Here is a 17,270-nt window from a genome sequence, read left to right as displayed (position 1 = left end):
CAAGCACGCTAACTTCGGAGTTCTGATGGGATCCGTGCATTAGTGCTGGTATGATCGCACCCGACATTGAGTGGGATGTTTATTCTTATATCCCTCGAGTACGTGTGGAGCGGCGGCGATGGACAACACGCGCACTGCTCTCGCCCAATCATAACCATGAAGTTAAGCGTTCTGGCGCGATGGCAGAGCTAGGATGGGTGACCTCCCTGGGAAGACCTCGTGTCGCGAGTTTACGTAAATTATGGATAAAACAGTCGAAATAATTTTGTTTTAAATCGATAATTGTTAGAGTTAACCGTCTCCGAGTAATCTGCGTCATACCCTTCCGCACAGAACCGGCTCACGACAACAAAAATCGATAAATGTTCCCAGAAAATAGAAAAAAAATAAGAAGAAGGAAATAACGAATGTAAAGCTATTATTATGCCTGGGATACGATAAAATGGAACCGGAATCGAATTTCGAACTTCCTAAGCGGATTTCTCGAGGAAACGAAAGCTTAACAGAAGCGGTAAATCGCAAATTAGAGGGTCTTAGAGAAGGAATTCGGCTAAAATCTCGTCAGCTCATTGCGTAGTAATGAGTCTCGTCCGTTTGCCCGTTTACAATCAATTAGCCTACAATTTTGTCCAAATCCGGCAGTGCCCGAGCTACTTTCATTTCACATGTCTTATCTGGTCCCGATCGAGATTCAGATGATTTGAGCCGAAAATCGTCTGTCAACAAGTAATCAAAAATAGAAAAACACGAAAAAGGGTGCAACACGAGGACTTCCCAGGGGTTCACCCATCCTAGTACTGCTCTCGCCCAAGCACGCTTAACTTCGGAGTTCTGATGGGATCCGGTGCATTAGTGCTGGTATGATCGCACCCGACATTGAGTGGGATGTTTATTCTTATATCCCTCGAGTACGTGTGGAGCGGGCGGCGATGGACAACACGCGGCACTGCTCTCGCCCAATCATAACCATGAAGTTAAGCGTTCTGGCGCGATGGCAGAGCTAGGATGGGTGACCTCCCTGGGAAGACCTCGTGTCGCGACCGTTTACGTAAATTATGGATAAAACAGTCGAAATAATTGTTTTTAATGAGTTAACCGTCTCCGGAGTAATCTGCGTCATACCCTTGCACAGAACCGGCTCACGACAACAAAAATCGATAAATGTTCCCAGAAAATAGAAAAAAAAATAAGAAGAAGGAAATAACGAATGTAAAGCTATTATTATGCCTGGGATACGATAAAATGGAACCGGAATCGAATTTCGAACTTCCTAAGCGGATTTCTCGAGGAAACGAAAGCTTAACAGAAGCGGTAAATCGCAAATTAGAGGGTCTTAGAGAAGGAATTCGGCTAAAATCTCGTCAGCTCATTGCGTAGTAATGAGTCTCGTCCGTTTGCCCGTTTACAATCAAATTAGCCTACAATTTTGTCCAAATCCGGCAGTGCCCGAGCTACTTTCATTTCACATGTCTTATCTGGTCCCGATCGAGATTCAGATGATTTGAGCCGAAAATCGTCTGTCAACAAGTAATCAAAAATAGAAAAACACGAAAAGGGTGCAACACGAGGACTTCCCAGGGGTCACCCATCCTAGTACTGCTCTCGCCCAAGCACGCTTAACTTCGGAGTTCTGATGGGATCCGGTGCATTAGTGCTGGTATGATCGCACCCGACATTGAGTGGGATGTTTATTCTTATATCCCTCGAGTACGTGTGGAGCGGGCGGCGATGGACAACACGCGGCACTGCTCTCGCCCAATCATAACCATGAAGTTAAGCGTTCTGGCGCGATGGCAGAGCTAGGATGGGTGACCTCCCTGGGAAGACCTCGTGTCGCGACCGTTTACGTAATTATTATAAAACAGTCGAAATAATTGTTTTAATGAGTTAACCGTCTCCGGAGTAATCGCGTCATACCCTTCCGCACAGAACCGGCTACCGACAACAAAAATCGATAAATGTTCCATAAAATAGAAAAAAAATAAGAAGAAGGAAATAAAGAATGTAAAGCTATTATTATGCCTGAGATACGATAAAATGGAACTGGTAATCGAAATTTCGAACTTCCTAAGCGGATTTCTCGAGGAAACGAAAGCTTAACGAAGCGGTAAATCTGCAATTCTAGGGTTTTAGAGAAGGAATTCGGCTAAAATCTCGTCAGCTCATTGCGTAGTAATAGTCTCATCCGTTTTGCCCGTTTTACAATCAAATTAGCCTATCAATTTTGTCCAAATCCGGCAGTGCCCGAGCTACTTTCATTTCACATGTCTTAATCTGGTCCCATCGAGATTCAGATGATTTGAGCCAACAATCGTCTGTCAACAAGTAATCAAAATAGAAAAACACGAAAAGGGGTGCAACACGATGACTTCACAGGGGTGTAACCCATCTAGTACTGCTCTCGCCCAAGAAAGCTTAACTTCGGAGTTCTGATGGGATCCGGTGCATTAGTTGCTGGTATGATCGCACCCGACATTGAGTGGGATGTTTATTTTTACATCCCTCGAGTACCGTGTGGAGCGGGCGGCGATGGCACAACACGCGGCACTGCTCTCGCCCAATCATAACCATGAAGTTAAGCGTTCTGGCACGATGGCAGAGCTAGGATAGGTGACCTCCCTGGGAAGACCTCGTGTCGAGACTGTTTACGGAAATAATGGATAAAACAATCGAAATAATTGTTTTTAATTAGTTAACCGTCTCCGGAGTAATCTGCGTCATAACCTTCCGCACAGAACCGGCTGCAGGACAACAAAATCGATAAATGTTCCCAGAAAATAGAAAAAAACAATAAGAAGAAGGAAATAACGAATGTAATGCTATTATTTTGCCTGGGATACGATAAAATGGAACCAGAATCGAATTTCGAACTTCCAAAGCGGATTTCTCGAGGAAACAAAAGCTTAACAGAAGCGTTAAATCGCAAATTAGAGGGTCTTAGAGAAGGAATTCGGCTAAAATCTCGTCAGCTCATTGCGTGGTAATGAGTCTCGTCCGTTTGCCCGTTCACAATCAAATTAGCCTACAATTTTGTCCAAATCCGGCAGTGCCCGAGCTACTTTCATTTCAAATGTCTTATTTGGTCCCGATTGAAATTCAGATGATTTGAGCCGAAAATCGTCTGTCAACAAGTAATCAAAAATACAAAAACACGAAAAGGGGTGGAACACGAGACTTTCGCAGGGAGTCACACATCCTAGTACTGCTCTAGCCCAAGCAGTTGTTAATTTCGGAGTTTTCTGATTGGATCCTGACATTAGTGCTGGTATGATCTTACCCGACATTGACTGGGATGTTTATTCTTATATCCCTCGAGTAATGTGTAGAGGCGAGCGGCGATGGACAACACGCGGCACTCTGCTCTCGCCCAATCATAACCATGAAGTTAAGCGTTCTGTCGCGATGGGCAGAGGTAGATGGGTGACCTCCTGGGGAAGACCTCGTGTCGCGACATTGACGTAAATTATTGATAAAACAGTCGAAATAATTTTTTTTAATGAGTTAACCGTCTCCGGAGTAATCTGCGTCATACCCTTCCGCACAAAAACCGGCTAACGACAACAAAAATCGATAAATGTTCCCATAAAATAGAAAAAAAAAAGTAAGAAGAAGGAAATAAAGAATGTAAAGCTATTATTATGCCTGAGATACGATAAAAAGGAACCGGAATCGAAGTTCGAACTTCCTAAGTGGATTTCTCGAGGAACGAAAGCTTAACAGAAGCGGTAAATCGCAATTTCGAGGGTTTTAGAGAAGGAAGTCGGCTAAAATCCGTCAGCTCATTGCGTAGTAATGAGTCTCGTCCTTTGCCCGTTTACAATCAAATTAGCCTACAATTTTGTCCAAATCCGGCAGTGCCCGAGCTACTTTCATTTCACATGTCTTATCTGGCCCGATCGAGATTCAGATGATTTGAGCCGAAAAATCGTCTGTCACAAGTAATCAAAAAATAGAAAAACACGAAAAGGGGTGCAACACGAGGACTTCCCAGGGGTCACCCATCCTAGTACTGCTCTCGCCCAAGCACGCTTAACTTCGGAGTTCTGATGGGATCCGGTGCATTAGTGCTGGTATGATCGCACCCGACATTGAGTGGATGTTTATTCTTATATCCCTCGAGTACGTGTGGAGCGGGCGGCGATGGACAACGCGGCACTGCTCTCGCCCAATCATAACCATGAAGTTAAGCGTTCTGGCGCGATGGCAGAGTAGGATGGGTGACCTCCCTGGGAAGACCTCGTGTCGCGACGTTTACGTAAATTATGGATAAAACAGTCGAAATAATTGTTTTTAGTTAACCGTCTCCGGAGTAATCTGCGTCATACCCTTCCGCACAGAACCGGCTCACGACAACAAAAATCGATAAATGTTCCCAGAAAATAGAAAAAAAATAAGAAGAAGGAAATAACGAATGTAAAGCTATTATTATGCCTGGGATACGATAAAATGGAACCGGAATCGAATTTCGAACTTCCTAAGCAGATTTCTCGAGGAACGAAAGCTTAACAGAAGCGGTTAAAATCGCAAATTAGAGGGTCTTAGAGAGAAGGAATTCGGCTAAAAATCTCTCAGCTCATTGCGTATAATGAGTCTCGTCCGTTTGCCCGTTACAATCAATTAGCCTACAATTTTGTCCAAATCCGGCAGTGCCCGAGCTACTTTCATTTCACTGTCTTATCTGGTTTCGATCGAGATTCAGATGATTTTGAGACAAAATCGTCTGTCAACAAGTCATCAAAAATAGAAAAAAACACGAAAAAGGGGTGCAACAACGAGGACTTCCCTGGTGGGTCATCATCCTAGTACTCTGCTCTCCCGCCCAAGCACGCTTAACTTCGGAGTTCTGATGGGATCTGGTGCATTAGTGCTGGTATGATCGCACCCGACATTAGTGGATTTTATTTTTATATCCCTCAAGTACGTGTGGAGCGGGCTGCGATTGACAACATGCGGCACTGCTCTCGCCCAATCATAAACCATGAAGTTAATCGTCATGGCGCGATGGTAGAGCTAGGATGGGTGACCTCCCTGGGGAAGACCTCGTGTCGCGACCGGTTTACGTAAATTATGGATAAAACAGTCGAATAATTGTTTTAATGAGTATTAACCGTCTCCGATGTAATCTGCGTCTACCCTTCTGCACAGAACCGGCTCAAGACACAAAAATCGATAAATGTTCCCAGAAAATAGAAAAAAAAATTAGAAGAAGGAAATAACGAATGTAAAGCTATTATTATGCCTGGGATACATAAAATGGAACCGGAATTCGAATTTCGAACTTCCTAAGCTGATGTTCATGATGAAACGAAAGCTTAACATAAGCGTAAATCGCAAATTAGAGGGTCCTTAGAGAAGACATTCGGCTAAAATCTTGTCAGCAATCATTGCGTAGCATGAGTCTCGTCCGTTTGCCCGTTTTCAATCAAATTAGCCTACAATTTTGTCCAAATCCGGCCGTGCCCGAGCTACTTTCATTTCACAGGTCTTATCTGGTCCCGATCGAGATTCAGATGATTTGAGCCGAAAATCGTCTGTCAACAAGTAATCAAAAATAGAAAAAACCGAAAAAGGAACAACACGAGGACTTCCCATGGGACCGGGTCACCCATCCTAGTACTGCTCTCGCCCAAGCACGCTTAACTTCGGAGTTCTGATAGGATACGGTGCATTAATGCTAGTATGATCGCACCCGACATTGAGTGGGGATGTTTATTCTTATATCCCTCGAGTACGTGTGGAAGCGGGCGGCGATGGACAACACGCGGCGCTGCTCTCGCCAATCATAACCATGAAGTTAAGCGTTCTGGCGCGATGGCAGAGGTAGGATGGGTGACCTCCCATGGAAGACCTTGTGTCGCGATCGTTTACGGAATTATGGATAAAACAGTCGAAATAATTGTTTTTTAATGAGTTAACCGTCTCCGGAGTAATCTGCGTCATACCCTTCCGCACAGAACCGGCTCACGACAACACACAAATCGATAAATGTTCCCAGAAAATAGAAAAAAAATAAGAAGAAGGAAATAACGAATGTAAAGCTATTATTATGCCTGGGAATACGATAAAAGGAACCGGAATCGAATTCGAACTTCCTAAGCGGATTTCTGGAGGAAACGAAAGCTATAAAAGAAGCGGTAAATCGCAAATTAGAGGTCTTAGAGAAGGAATTCGGCTAAAATCTCGTCAGCTCATTGCGTAGTAATGAGTTTCGTCCGTTTGCCCGTTTACAATCAAATTAGCCTACAATTTTGTCCAAATCCGGCAGTGCCCGAGCTACTTTCATTTCACATGTCTTATCTTGTCTCGATCGAGATTCAGATGATTTGATCCGAAAATCGTCTGTCAACAAGTAATCAAAAATAGAAAAACACGAAAAGGGTGAAACACGAGGACTTCCCTGGGGGTCATCCATCCTAGTACTGCTCTCCGCCCAAGCACGCTTAACTTCGGAGTTCTGATGGGATCCGGTGGCTTAGTGCTGATATGATCGCACCCGACATTGAGTGGGATGTTTATTCTTATATCCCTCGAGTACGTGTGGAGCAGGCGGCGATGGACAACACGCGGCACTGCTCTCGCCCAATCATAACCAAGAAGTTAAGCGTTCAAGCGCGATGGCAGAGGTAGGATGGGTGACCTCCCTGGGAAGACCTCGTGTCGTGACCGTTTACGTAAATTATGGATAAAACAGTCGAAATAATTGTTTTTAATGAGTTAACCGTCTCCGGAGTAATCTGCGTCATACCCTTCCGCACAGAACCGGCTAACGACAACAAAAATCGATAAATATTCCCATAAAATAGAAAAAAAAAATAAGAAGAAGGAAATAAAGAATGTAAAGCTATTATTATGCCTGAGATACGATAAAATAGAACCGGAATCGAATTTCGAACTTCCCTAAGCGGATTTCTCGAGGAAACGAAAGCTTAACAGAAGCGGTAATCGCAAATTCGAGGGTTTAAGGAAGGAATTCGGCTAAAATCTCGTCAGCTCATTGCGTAGTAATAAGTCTCGTCCGTTTGCCCATTTACAATCAAATTAGCCTACAATTTTGTCCCAAATCCGGCAGTGCCCGAGCTACTTTCATTTCACATGTCTTATCTGGTCCCTATCGAGATTCAGATGATTTGAGCCGACAATCGTCTGTCAACAAGTAATCAAAATAGAAAAAACACGAAAAGAGGTGCAGACACGAGGACTTCCCAGGGGGTCACCCATTCCTAGTACTGCTCCTCTGCCCAAGCACGCTTAACTTCGGAGTTCTGATGGGATCCGGTGAATTGTGCTGGGTATGATCGCACCGGACATTGAGTGTATGTTTATTCTTATCTCCCAAAGTAGACGTGTGGAGAAGTGCGCCGATGGACAACACCGCACTACTGCTCGCCCAATCAAACCATTAAGTTAAGTGTTCTGGCGCGATGGCAGAGCTAGGATGGGTAACCTCCCTGGGAAGTCTCGTGTCGCGACCGTTTACGTATATTAGGGATAAAACAGTCGAAAGAATTGTTTTTAATGAGTTAACTGTCTCCGGAGTAATCTGCGTCATACCCTTCCGCACAGAACCGGCTCACGGCAACAAAAATCGATAAATGTTCCCAGAAAATAGAAAAAAATAAGAAGAAGAAAATAACGAATGTAAAGCTATTATTAACGCCTGGGATACGATAAAATGGAACCGGAATCAAATTTCGAACTTCCTAAGCGGATTTCTCGAGGAAACGAAAGCTTAACAGAAGCGGTAAATCGCAAATTATAGGGTCTTAGAGAAGGAATTCGGCTAAAATCTCGTTAGCTCATTGCGTAGTAATAAGTTTCGTCCGTTTGCCCATTTACAATCAAATTAGCCTATAATTTTGTCCAAATCCGGCAGTGCCCGAGCTACTTTCATTTCACATGTCTTATCTGGTCCCAATCGAGATTCAGATTATTTGATCCCAAAATCGTCTGTCAACAAGTAATTAAAAATAGAAAAACACGAAAAGGGGTGCAACACGAGGACTTCCCAGGGTGTCACCCATCCTAGTACTGCTCTCGCCCAAGCACGCTTAACTTCAGATTCTGATGGGATCCGGTGCATTAGGGCTGGTATGATCGCACCCGACATTGAGTGGGATGTTTAGTCTTATATCCCTCGAGTACGTGTGGAGCGGGCGGCGATGGACAACACGCGGCACTGCTCTCGTCCAATCATAACCATGAAGTTAAGCGTTCTGGCGCGATGGCAGAGCTAGGATGGGTGCCTCCTGGGAAGACCTCGTGTCGGGATCGTTTACGTAAATTATGGATAAAACAGTCGAAATAATTGTTTTTAATGAGTTAACCGTCTTCGGAGTATCTGCGTCATACCCTTCTGCACAGAACCGGCTCACGACAACAAAAATCGATAAATGTTCCCAGAAAATAGAAAAAAAATAAGAAGAAGGAAATAACGAATGTAAAGCTATTATTATGCCTGGGATACAATAAAATGGAACCGGAATCGAATTTCGAACTTCCTAAGCAGGATTTCTTGATGAAACGAAAGCTTAACAGAAGCGGTAAATCGCAAATTAGAGGGTCTTAGAGAAGAATTCGACTAAAATCTAGTCAGATCATTGCGTGAAATGAGTCTCGTCTGTTTGACCTTTTATAATCAAATTAGCCTACATTTTGTCCAAATTCGGCAGTGCCCGAGCTACTTTCATTTCACATGTCTTATCTGGTCCCGATCGAGATTCAGATTATTTGAGCCGAAAATCGTCTATCTACAAGTAATCAAAAATAGAAAAACACGAAAAAGGGTGCAACACGAGAATTTCCCAGGGGGCCACCCATCCTAGTATTGCTCTCGCCCAAGCACGCTTAACTTCGGAGTTCTGATGGGATCCGGTGCATTAGTGCTGGTATGATCACACCCAACATTGAGTGGGATGTTTATTCTTATATCCCTCGAGTACGTGTGGAGCGGGCGGCGATGGACAACACGCGGCACTGCTCTCGCCCAATCATAACCATGAAGTTAAGCGTTCTGGGGCGATGGCAGAGCTAGGATGGGTGACCTCCCTGGGAAGACCTCGTGTCGCGAACGTTTACGTAAATTATTGATAAAACAGTCGAAATAATACGTAAATTATGGATAAAACAGTCGAAATAATTGTTTTTATTGAGTTAACCGTCTCCAGAGTAATCAGCGTCATACCCTTCCGCACAGAACCGGCTCACGACAACAAAAATCGATAAATGTTCCCAGAAAATAGAAAAAAAATAAGAAGAAGGAATTAACGAATGTAAAGCTATTATTATGCCTGGAATACGATAAAATGGAACCGGAATCGAATTTCGAACTTTCTAAGCGGATTTCTCGAGGAAACGAAAGCTTAACAGAAGCGGTAAATCGCAAATTAGAGGGTCTTAGAGTAGGAATTTGGCTAAAATCTTGTCAGCTCATTGCGTAGCATGAGTCTCGTCCGTTTGCACGTTACAATCAAATTAGCCTACAATTTTGGTCCAAATCCGGCAGTGCCCGAGCTACTTTCATTTCACATGTCTTATCTGGTCCCGATCGAGATTCAATGATTTGAGGCCGAAAATCGTCTGTCAACAAGTAATCAAAAATAGAAAAACACGAAAAGGGGTGCAACACGAGGACTTCCCTAGGGGTCACCCATTCTAGTACTGCTCTCGGCCCAAGCACGCTTAACCTTCGGAGTTCTGATGGGATCCATGGCATTAGTGCTGGTATGATCGCACCCGACATTGAGTGGGATGTTTATTCTTATATCCCTCGAGTACGTGTGGAGCGGGCGGCGATGGACAACACGCGGCACTGCTCTCGCCCAATCATAACCATGAAGTTAGCGTTCTGGCGCGATGGCAGAGGTAGGATGGGTGACCTCCCTGGGAAGACCTCGTGTCGCGACCGTTTACGTAAATTATGGATAAAACAGTCGAAATAATTGTTTTTAATGAGTTAACCGTCTCCGGAGTAATCTGCGTCATACCCTTCCGCACAGAAACCGGCTCACGACAACAAAAATCGATAAATGTTCCTAGAAAATAGAAAAAAAAATAAGAAGAAGGAAATAACGAATGTAAAGCTATTATTATGCCTGGGATACGATAAAATGGAACCGGAATCGAATTTCGAACTTCCTAAGCGGATTTCTCGAGGAAACGAAAGCTTAAACAGAAGCGGGTTAAATCGCAAATTAGAGGGTCTTAGAGAAGGAATTCGGCTAAAATCTCGTCAGCTCATTGCGTAGTAATGAGTCTCGTCAGTTTGCCCCGTTTACAATCAAATTAGCCTACAATTTTGTCCAAATCCTGGCAGGCCCGAGCTACTTTCATTCACATGTCTTATCTGGTCCCGATCGAGATCAGATGATTGGAGCCGAAATCGTCTGTCAACAAGTAATCAAAAATAGAAAAACACGAAAAGAGGTGCAACACGAGGACTTCCCAGGGGGTCACCCATTCTAGTACTGCTCTCGCCCAAGCACGCTTACTTCGGAGTTCTGATGGGATCCGGTGCATTAGTGCTGGTATGATCGCACCCGACATTGAGTGGATGTTTATTCTTATATCCCTCGAGTACGTGTGGAGCGGCGGCGATGGACAACACGCGGCACTGCTCTCGCCCAATCATAACCAAGAAGTTAAGCGTTCTGGCGCGATGGCAGAGGTAGGATGGGTGACCTCCCTGGGAAGACCTCGTGTCGCGACCGTTTACGTAAATTATGGATAAAACAGTCGAAATAATTGTTTTAATGAGTTAACCGTCTCCGGAGTATCTGCGTCAGACCCTTCCGCACAGAACCGGCTCACGACTACAAAAATCGATAAATGTTCCTAGAAAATAGAAAAAAAATAAGAAGAAGGAAATAACAAATGTAAAGCTATTATTATGCCTGGGATACGATAAAATGGAACCAGAATCGAATTTCGAACTTCCTAAGCAGATTTCTCGAGGAAACGAAAGCTTAACAGAAGCGGTAAATCGCAAATTAGAGGGTCTTAGAGAAGGAATTCGGCTAAAATCTCGTCAGCTCATTGCGTAGAAATAAGTCTCGTCCGTTTGCCCGTTTACAATCAAATTAGCCTACAATTTTGTCCAAATCCGGCAGTGCCCGAGCTACTTTTATTTCACATGTCTTATCTGGTACCGATCGAGATTCAGATCATTTGAGCCGAAAATCGTCTGTCAACAAGTAATCAAAAATAGAAAAACACGAAAAAGGGTTCAACACGAGGACTTCCCACGGGGTCACCCACCCTGGTACTGCTCTCGCCCAAGCACGCTAAACTTCGGAGTTCTGATGGGATCCGATGCATTAGTGCTGGTATGATCGCACCCGACATTGAGTGGGATGTTTATTCTTATATCCCTCGGGTACGTGTGGAGCGGGCGGCGATGGACAACACGCGGCACTGCTCTCGCCCAATCATAACCATGAAGTTAAGCGTTCTGGCGCGATGGCAGAGGTAGGATGGGTGACCTCCCTGGGAAGACCTCGTGTCGTGATCGTTACGTGAATTATGGATAAAACAGTTGAAATAATTGTTTTTAATGAGTTAACCTTCTCCGGAGTAATCTGCGTCATACCCTTCCGCACAGAACCGGCTCACGACAACAAAAATCGATAAACGTTCCCAGAAAATAGAAAAAAAAATAAGAAGAAGGAAATAACATATGTAAAGCTATTATTATGCCAGGGATACGATAAAATGGAACCGGAATCGAATTTCGAACTTCCTAAGCGGATTTCTCGAGGAAACGAAAGCTTAATAGAAGCGGTAAATCGCAAATTAGAGGGTCTTAGAGAAGAAATTCGGCTAAAATCTCGTCAGCTCATTGCGTAGTAATGAATCTCGTCCGTTGCCCGTTTACAATCAAATTAGCCCACAATTTTGTCCAAATCCGGCAGTGCCCGAGCTACTTTCATTTCACATGTCTTATCTGGTCCCGATCGAGATTCAGATGATTTGAGCCGAAAATCGTCTGTCAACAAGTAATCAAAATAGAAAAAACACGAAAAGGGGTGAAACACGAGGACAACCTAGGGGTAAATAACGATGTAAAGCTATTATTATGCCTGGGAGTACGATAAAATGGAACTGGAATCGAATTTCGAACTTCCTAAGCGGATTTTTCGAGGAAGCGAAAGCTTAACAGAAGCGGTAAATCGCAATTAGAGGGTTTAGAGAAGGAATTCGTCTAAAATCTCGACAGCTCATTGCGTAGTAATGAGTCTCGTCCGTTACCCGTTTACAATCAAATTAGCCTACAATTTTGTCCAAATCCGGCAGTGCCCGAGCTACTTTCATTTCACATGTCTTATCTGGTCCCGATCGAGATTCAGATGATTTGAGCCGAAAATCGTTTGTCAACAAGTAATCAAAAATAGAAAAACACGATAAAGGGTGCAACACGAGGACTTTCCAGGGGGTCACCCATCCTAGTACTGCTCTTGCCCAAGCACGCTTAACTTCGGAGTTCTGTTGGGATCCGGTGCATTATTGCTGGTATGATCGCACCCGACATTGAGTGGGATGTTTATTCTAATATCCCTCGAGTACGTGTGGAGCGGGCGGCGATGGACAACACGCGGCACTGCTCTCGCCCAATCATAACCATGAAGTTAAGCGTTCTGGCGCGATGGCAGAGCTAGGATGGGTGACTTCCCTGGAGAGACCTCATGCCGCGACCGGTTACGTAAATTATGGTTAAAACAGTCGAAATAATTGTTTTTAATGAGTTAACCGTCTCCGGAGTAATCTGCGTCATACCCATCCGCACAGAACCGGCTCACGACAACAAAAATCGATAAATGTTCCCAGAAAATAGAAAAAAAAATAAGAAGAAGGAAATAAACGAATGTAAAGCTATTATTATGCTTGGTATACGATAAAATGGAACCGGAATCGAATTTCGAACTTCCTAAGAGGATTTCTAGAGGAACGAAAGCTTAAGAGAAGAGGTAAATCGCAAATTAGAGGGTCTTAGAGAAGGATTTCGGCTAAAATCTCGTCAGCTCATTGCGTAGTAATGTGTCTCGTCCGTTTGCCCCGTTACAATCAAATTAGCCTACAATTTTGTCCAAATCCGGCAGTGCCCGAGCTACTTTCATTTCACATGTCTTATCTGGTCTCGATCGAGATTCAGATGATTTGAGCCGAAAATCGTCTGTCAACAAGTAATCAAAAATAGAAAAACAAGAAAAAGGGTGCAACACGAGGACTTCACAGGAGGTCACCGATCCTAGTACTGCTCTCGTCCAAGCACGCTTAACTTCGGAGTTCTGATGGGATCCATGGCATTAGTGCTGGTATGATCGCACCCGACATTGAGTGGGATGTTTATTCTTATATCCCTCGAGTACGTGTGGAGCAAGGCGGCGATGGACAACACGCGGCACTGCTCTCGCCCAATCATAACCATGAAGTTAAGCGTTCTGGCGCGATGGCAGAGCTAGGATGGGTGACCTCCCTGGGAAGACCTCGTGTCGCGACCGTTTACGTAAATTATGGATAAAACAGTCGAAATAATTGTTTTTAATGAGTTAACCGTCTCGGAGTAATCTGCGTCATACCCTTCCGCACAGAACCGGCTCACGACAACAAAAATCGATAAATGTTCCCAGAAAATAGAAAAAAAAATAAGAAGAAGGAAATAACGAATGTAAAGCTATTATTATGCCTCGGATACGATAAAATGGAATCGGAATCGAATTTCGAACTTCCTAAGCGGATTTCTCGAGGAACGAAAGCTTAACAGAAGCGTTAAATCGCAAATTAGAGGGTCTTAGAGAAGGAATTCGGCTAAAATCTCGTCAGCTCATTGCGTAGTAATGAGTCTCGTCCGTTTGCCCGTTTACAATCAAATTAGCATACAATTTTGTCCAAATCCGGCAGTGGCCGAGCTACTTTCATTTCACATGTCTTATCTGGTCCCGATCGAGATTCAGATGATTTGAGCCGAAAATCGTCTGTCAACAAGTAATCAAAAATAGAAAACACAAAAAGGGTGCAACACGAGGACTTCCCAGGGTGAAGCTTAACAGAAGCGTTAATCGCAAATTAGAGGGTCTTAGAGAAGGAATTCGGCTAAAATCTCGTCAGCTCATTGCGTAGTAATGAGTCTCGTCTGTTTGCCCGTTTACAATCAAATTAGCCTACAATTTTGTCCAAATCCGGCAGTGGCCGAGCTACTTTCATTTCACATGTCTTATCTGGTCCCGATCGAGATTCAGATGATTTGAGCCGAAAATCGTCTGTCAACAAGTAATCAAAAATAGAAAAACACGAAAAAGGGTGCAACAAGAGGACTTCCCAGGGTGAAGCTTAACAGAAGCGTTAAATCGCAAATTAGAGGGTCTTAGAGAAGGAATTCGGCTAAAATCTCGTCAGCTCATTGCGTAGTAATGAGTCTCGTCCGTTGCCAGTTTACAATCAAATTAGCCTACAATTTTGTCCAAATCCGGCAGTGCCCGAGCTACTTTCATTTCACATGTTTTATCTGGTCCCGATCGAGATTCAGATGATTTGAGCCGAAAATCGTCTGTCAACAAGTAATCAAAAATAGAAAAACACGAAAAAAGGTGCAACACGAGGACTTCCCAGGGGGTCACCCATCCTAGTACTGCTCTCGCCCAAGCACGATTAACTTCGGAGTTCTGATGGGATCCGGTGCATTAGTGCTGGTATGATCGCACCAGACATTGAGTGGGATGTTTATTCTTATATCCCTCGAGTACGTGTGGAGCGGGCGGCGATGGACAACACGCGGCACTGCTCTTCGCCCAATCATAACCATGAAGTTAAGCGTTCTGGCGCGATGGCAGAGCTAGGATGGGTGACCTCCCTGGGAAGACCTCGTGTCGCGATCGTTTACGTAAATATGGATAAAACAGTCGAAATAATTGTTTTAAATGAGTTAACCGTCTCCGGAGTAATCTGCGTCATACCCTTCCGCACAGAACCGGCTCACGACAACAAAAATCGATAAATGTTCCCAGAAAATAGAAAAAAAAATAAGAAGAAGGAAATAACGAATGTAAAGCTATTATTATGCCTGGGATACGATAAAATGGAACCGGAATCGAATTTCGAACTTCCTAAGCGGATTTCTCGATGAAATGAAAGCTTAACAGAAGCGGTAAATCGCAAATTAGAGGGGTCTTAGAGAAGGAATTCGGCTTAAATCTCGTCAGCTCATTGCGTAGTAATGAGTCTCGTCCGTTTGCCCGTTTACAATCAAATTAGCCTACAATTTTGTCCAAATCCGGCAGTGCCCGAGCTACTTTCATTTCACATGTCTTATCTTGTCCCGATCGAGATTCAGATGATTTGAGCCGAAAATCGTCTGTCAACAAGTAATCAAAAATAGAAAAACACGAAAAGGGTGCAACACGAGGACTTCTCAGGGTGTCACCCATCCTAGTACTGCTCTCGCCCAAGCACGCTTAACTTCGGAGTTCTGATGGGATCCGGTGCATTAGTGCTCGTAATGATCGCACCCGACATTGAGTGGGATGTTTATTCTTATATCCCTCGAGTACGTGTGGAGCGGGCGGCGATGGACAACACGCGGCACTGCTCTCGCCCAATCATAACCATGAAGTTAAGCGTTCTGGCGCGATGGCAGAGCTTGGATGGGTGACCTCCCTGGGAAGACCTCGTGTCGCGACCGTTTACGTAAATTATGGATAAAACAGTCGAAATAATTGTTTTTAATGAGTTAACCGTCTCCGGAGTAATCTGCGTCATACCCTTCCGCACAAAACCGGCTAACGACAACAAAAATCGATAAATGTTCCCTTAAAATAGAAAAAAAAATAAGAAGAAGGAAATAAAGAATGTAAAGCTATTATTATGCCTGAGATACGATAAAAAGGAACCGGAATCGAATTTCGAACTTCCTAAGTGGATTTCTCGAGGAAACGAAAGCTTAACAGAAGCGGTAAATCGCAATTTCGAGGGTTTTAGAGAAGGAATTCGGCTAAAATCTCGTCAGCTCATTGCGTAGTAATGAGTCTCGTCCGTTTGCCCGTTTACAATCAAATTAGCCTACAATTTTGTCCAAATCCGGCAGTGCCCGAGCTACTTTCATTTCACATGTCTTATCTGGTCCCGATCGAGATTCAGATGATTTGAGCCGAAAATCGTCTGTCAACAAGTAATCAAAATAGAAAAACACGAAAGGGGTGCAACACGAGGACTTCCTAGGGGGTCACCCATTCTAGTACTGCTCTCGCCCAAGCACGCTTAACTTCGGAGTTCTGATGGGATCCATGGCATTAGTGCTGGTATGATCGCACCCGACATTGAGTGGGATGTTTATTCTTATATCCCTCGAGTACGTGTGGAGCGGGCGGCGATGGACAACACGCGGCACTGCTCTCGCCCAATCATAACCATGAAGTTAAGCGTTCTGGCGCGATGGCAGAGGTAGGATGGGTGACCTCCCTGGGAAGACCTCGTGTCGCGACCGTTTACGTAAATTATGGATAAAACAGTCGAAATAATTGTTTTTAATGAGTTAACCGTCTCCGGAGTAATCTGCGTCATACCCTTCCGCACAAAACCGGCTCACGACAACAAAAATCGATAAATGTTCCTAGAAAATAGAAAAAAAAATAAGAAGAAGGAAATAACGAATGTAAATCTATTATTATGCCTGGGATACGATAAAATGGAACCGGAATCGAATTTCGAACTTCCTAAGCGGATTTCTCGAGGAAACGAAAGCTTAACAGAAGCGTTTAATCGCAAATTAGAGGGTCTTAGAGAAGGAATTCGGCTAAAATCTCGTCAGCTCATTGCGTAGTAATGAGTCTCGTCCGTTTTCCCGTTTACAATCAAATTAGCCTACAATTTTGTCCAAATCTGGCAGCGCCCGAGCTACTTTCATTTCACATGTCTTATCTGGTCCCGATCGAGATTCAGATGATTTGAGCCGAAAATCGTCTGTCAACAAGTAATCAAAAATAGAAAAACACGAAAAAGGGTGCAACACGAGGACTTCCTAGGGGGTCACCCATTCTAGTACTGCTCTCGTCCAAGCACGCTTAACTTCGGAGTTCTGATGGGATCCATGGCATTAGTGCTGGTATGATCGCACCCGACATTGAGTGGGATGTTTATTCTTATATCCCTCGAGTACGTGTGGAGCGGGCGGCGATGGACAACACGCGGCACTGCTCTCGCCCAATCATAACCAAGAAGTTAAGCGTTCTGGCGCGATGGCAGAGGTAGGATGGGTGACCTCCCTGGGAAGACCTCGTGTCGCG

General features: G+C 44.1%; 15 non-coding genes and 4 pseudogenes across 15 annotated transcripts; all 19 read right to left on the bottom strand.

Annotated features, from left to right (window-relative positions):
- Positions 1–753: 753 nt before the first annotated feature.
- Positions 754–872, bottom strand: LOC142513076 (5S ribosomal RNA). The gene has a single exon (XR_012809042.1). It is a non-coding gene; the product is annotated as a 5S ribosomal RNA (ribosomal RNA).
- Positions 873–1,553: 681 nt separating this feature from the next.
- On the bottom strand, positions 1,554–1,671 carry LOC142511231 (5S ribosomal RNA). Its single transcript, XR_012808722.1, has one exon. It is a non-coding gene; the product is annotated as a 5S ribosomal RNA (ribosomal RNA).
- Positions 1,672–2,351: 680 nt separating this feature from the next.
- On the bottom strand, positions 2,352–2,471 carry LOC142512036 (5S ribosomal RNA; annotated as a pseudogene).
- Positions 2,472–3,966: 1,495 nt separating this feature from the next.
- Positions 3,967–4,084, bottom strand: LOC142510448 (5S ribosomal RNA). Its single transcript, XR_012808558.1, has one exon. It is a non-coding gene; the product is annotated as a 5S ribosomal RNA (ribosomal RNA).
- Positions 4,085–4,760: 676 nt separating this feature from the next.
- On the bottom strand, positions 4,761–4,884 carry LOC142511288 (5S ribosomal RNA; annotated as a pseudogene).
- A 683-nt stretch (positions 4,885–5,567) lies between these two features.
- LOC142512320 (5S ribosomal RNA) lies at positions 5,568–5,691 on the bottom strand (annotated as a pseudogene).
- Positions 5,692–6,375: 684 nt separating this feature from the next.
- LOC142509336 (5S ribosomal RNA) lies at positions 6,376–6,495 on the bottom strand. The gene has a single exon (XR_012807515.1). It is a non-coding gene; the product is annotated as a 5S ribosomal RNA (ribosomal RNA).
- A 685-nt stretch (positions 6,496–7,180) lies between these two features.
- Positions 7,181–7,303, bottom strand: LOC142512681 (5S ribosomal RNA; annotated as a pseudogene).
- A 681-nt stretch (positions 7,304–7,984) lies between these two features.
- LOC142508545 (5S ribosomal RNA) lies at positions 7,985–8,102 on the bottom strand. The gene has a single exon (XR_012806753.1). It is a non-coding gene; the product is annotated as a 5S ribosomal RNA (ribosomal RNA).
- A 678-nt stretch (positions 8,103–8,780) lies between these two features.
- Positions 8,781–8,899, bottom strand: LOC142513731 (5S ribosomal RNA). The gene has a single exon (XR_012809661.1). It is a non-coding gene; the product is annotated as a 5S ribosomal RNA (ribosomal RNA).
- Positions 8,900–9,613: 714 nt separating this feature from the next.
- On the bottom strand, positions 9,614–9,734 carry LOC142510464 (5S ribosomal RNA). The gene has a single exon (XR_012808574.1). It is a non-coding gene; the product is annotated as a 5S ribosomal RNA (ribosomal RNA).
- Positions 9,735–10,419: 685 nt separating this feature from the next.
- On the bottom strand, positions 10,420–10,537 carry LOC142515091 (5S ribosomal RNA). Its single transcript, XR_012810952.1, has one exon. It is a non-coding gene; the product is annotated as a 5S ribosomal RNA (ribosomal RNA).
- A 679-nt stretch (positions 10,538–11,216) lies between these two features.
- Positions 11,217–11,335, bottom strand: LOC142517513 (5S ribosomal RNA). The gene has a single exon (XR_012813255.1). It is a non-coding gene; the product is annotated as a 5S ribosomal RNA (ribosomal RNA).
- Positions 11,336–12,399: 1,064 nt separating this feature from the next.
- LOC142516830 (5S ribosomal RNA) lies at positions 12,400–12,518 on the bottom strand. Its single transcript, XR_012812603.1, has one exon. It is a non-coding gene; the product is annotated as a 5S ribosomal RNA (ribosomal RNA).
- A 684-nt stretch (positions 12,519–13,202) lies between these two features.
- Positions 13,203–13,321, bottom strand: LOC142507825 (5S ribosomal RNA). Its single transcript, XR_012806068.1, has one exon. It is a non-coding gene; the product is annotated as a 5S ribosomal RNA (ribosomal RNA).
- Positions 13,322–14,576: 1,255 nt separating this feature from the next.
- On the bottom strand, positions 14,577–14,695 carry LOC142513061 (5S ribosomal RNA). Its single transcript, XR_012809027.1, has one exon. It is a non-coding gene; the product is annotated as a 5S ribosomal RNA (ribosomal RNA).
- A 684-nt stretch (positions 14,696–15,379) lies between these two features.
- Positions 15,380–15,499, bottom strand: LOC142507302 (5S ribosomal RNA). The gene has a single exon (XR_012805562.1). It is a non-coding gene; the product is annotated as a 5S ribosomal RNA (ribosomal RNA).
- Positions 15,500–16,181: 682 nt separating this feature from the next.
- On the bottom strand, positions 16,182–16,300 carry LOC142515708 (5S ribosomal RNA). Its single transcript, XR_012811539.1, has one exon. It is a non-coding gene; the product is annotated as a 5S ribosomal RNA (ribosomal RNA).
- Positions 16,301–16,984: 684 nt separating this feature from the next.
- On the bottom strand, positions 16,985–17,103 carry LOC142517017 (5S ribosomal RNA). Its single transcript, XR_012812780.1, has one exon. It is a non-coding gene; the product is annotated as a 5S ribosomal RNA (ribosomal RNA).
- Between the last annotated feature and the right edge of the window lie 167 nt (positions 17,104–17,270).

Source organism: Primulina tabacum, chromosome 10, assembly GCF_025594145.1.
Source record: "Primulina tabacum isolate GXHZ01 chromosome 10, ASM2559414v2, whole genome shotgun sequence".
NCBI lineage: Eukaryota > Viridiplantae > Streptophyta > Magnoliopsida > Lamiales > Gesneriaceae > Primulina > Primulina tabacum.
This window is presented reverse-complemented; position numbering and strand designations above follow the sequence as displayed.